Below are 2,500 nucleotides of genomic sequence, written 5' to 3'. Positions count from 1 at the left end.
AGTCCCCCTCGAGCCCGAGAAGGAGACCCAGGAAGTCCCCCTCGAGCCCGAGAAGGAGACCCAGGAAGTCCCCCTCGAGCCCGAGAAGGAGACCCAGGAAGTCCCCCTCGAGCCCGAGAAGGAGACCCAGGAAGTCCCCCTCGAGCCCGAGAAGGAGACCCAGGAAGTCCCCCTCGAGCCCGAGAAGGAGACCCAGGAAGTCCCCCTCGAGCCCGAGAAGGAGACCCAGGAAGTCCCCCTCGAGCCCGAGAAGGAGACCCAGGAAGTCCCCCTCGAGCCCAAGAAGGAGACCCAGGAAGTCCCCCTCGAGCCCAAGAAGGAGACCCAGGAAGTCCCCCTCGAGCCCAAGAAGGAGACCCAGGAAGTCCCCCTCGAGCCCAAGAAGGAGACCCAGGAAGTCCCCCTCGAGCCCAAGAAGGAGACCCAGGAAGTCCCCCTCGAGCCCAAGAAGGAGACCCAGGAAGTCCCCCTCGAGCCCAAGAAGGAGACCCAGGAAGTCCCCCTAGAGCCCTAAAAGAAGACCCGCCCAGCCGCCCTAGAGCCCTAAAAGAAGACCCGCCCAGCCCCCCTAGAGCCCGAAAAGAAGACCCGCCCAGCCCCCCTAGAGCCCGAAAAGAAGACCCGCCTAGCCCCCCTAGAGCCCTAAAAGAAGACCCGCCCAGCCCCCCTAGAGCCCGAAAAGAAGACCCGCCCAGCCCCCCTAGAGCCCGAAAAGAAGACCCGCCCAGCCCCCCTAGAGCCCTAAAAGAAGACCCGCCCAGCCCCCCTAGAGCCCGAAAAGAAGATCCGCCCAGCCCCCCTAGAGCCCGAAAAGAAGACCCGCCCAGCCCCCCTAGAGCCCGAAAAGAAGACCCGCCCAGCCCCCCTAGAGCGCGAAAAGAAGACCCGCCCAGCCCCCCTAGAGCCCGAAAAGCAGACCCGCCCAGCCCCCCTAGAGCCCGAAAAGAAGACCTGGGCAGCCCGCCAACAGCCCGAAAAGAAGACCTGGGCAGCCCGCCAACAGCCCGAAAAGAAGACCCGCCCAGCCCCCCTAGAGCCCGAAAAGAAGACCCGGCCCGAAAAGAAGACCCGCCCAGCCCCCCTAGAGCCCGAAAAGAAGACCCGGCCCGAAAAGAAGACCCGCCCAGCCCCCCTAGAGCCCGAAAAGAAGACCCGGCCCGAAAAGAAGACCCGCCCAGCCCCCCTAGAGCCCGAGAAGTAGACCCGGCCAGCCCCCCTAGAGCCCGAAAAGAAGACCTGGGCATCCCTCTTTCATCTCGAGAAGATGACCCTGACTGTCCCTCTAGAGCCTGAGAAGAAGACCTGGGCAGCCCGCCAACAGCCCGAGAAGAAGACCTGGGCAGCCCGCCAACAGCCCGAGAAGAAGACCTGGGCAGCCCGCCAACAGTCCGTGAGGGAGTCCTGGGGAGCCCCCCTAGAGCCCGAGAAGAAGACCTGGGCAGCCCGCCAACAGCCCGAGAAGAAGACCTGGGCAGCCCGCCAACAGCCCGAAAAAAAGACCCGCACAGCCCCCCTAGAGCCCGAAAAGAAGACCCGCCCAGCCCCCCTAGAGCCCGAGAAGACCCGCCCAGCCCCCCTAGAGCCCGAGAAGTAGACCCGGCCAGCCCCCCTAGAGCCCGAGAAGAAGACCTGGGCATCGACGACGATACCCGTTCCCGTCGAGCCCGCCCGGCTCGGCTAGGCCATCGGCAGGGGTGGATTCCGAGTCAATCACGTCGCCAAGAGGCACCGGGTATGGGTCATACTCCCTGAGTGCAACCAGCCCGACGCATAGATCTTGGTCACTGGCCCCAAGGAGAAAGCCATGGCCGCCGTCGTCGAGCTACAGCTCATGGCCAACTTGAAACTGAACCCAAATCACGTCCTCGTGGCTTTAAACATTAAGCCTGAGGAGCGCATTCTGGTGCTTGGCCCCGAGGACAGCAAGGCCGCCTGGCTCGAGCGGGAATTCGCCGTCAAATTCATGAAGCCCGCCAACAACGGGCCCGTGGCGCTCGCGGGCGACATCGAGGCCGTGGCCAGGGCTGAGGCCCACGTCCACGACATGCTCGCCAAGCGGCGCCTTGACAAACCCCGCCGATTCTGATGAAGCGGTCCACGCACAAAGGAAGGAGAGGAGGAGAGGAAAGGAAGAGAAGAGGATATATATATATATATATATATATATATATATATATATATATATATGTATATATATATATATATATATATATATATATATATATATATATATATATATATATATCCTCTTCTCTCTCTCTCTCTCTCTCTCTCTCTCTCTCTCTCTCTCTCTCTCTCTCTCTATATATATATATATATATATATATATATATATATATATATATAAATATATATATATATATATATACATACACATACACATACACATACACATACACACACGTGTATGATTTCTACGTGTGTGTGTGTAAATGTACCATTTTTGTGTGTGTGAGCTGTGTGTATGTGTGTGCGTGTATGATTTCTGTGTGAGTGGGAT

This window comes from Penaeus vannamei, chromosome 16, assembly GCF_042767895.1.
Source record: "Penaeus vannamei isolate JL-2024 chromosome 16, ASM4276789v1, whole genome shotgun sequence".
In the NCBI taxonomy this organism is placed as follows: domain Eukaryota; kingdom Metazoa; phylum Arthropoda; class Malacostraca; order Decapoda; family Penaeidae; genus Penaeus; species Penaeus vannamei.
The sequence above is the reverse complement of the archived record's forward strand: the minus strand, read 5'-3'. Positions refer to the sequence as shown.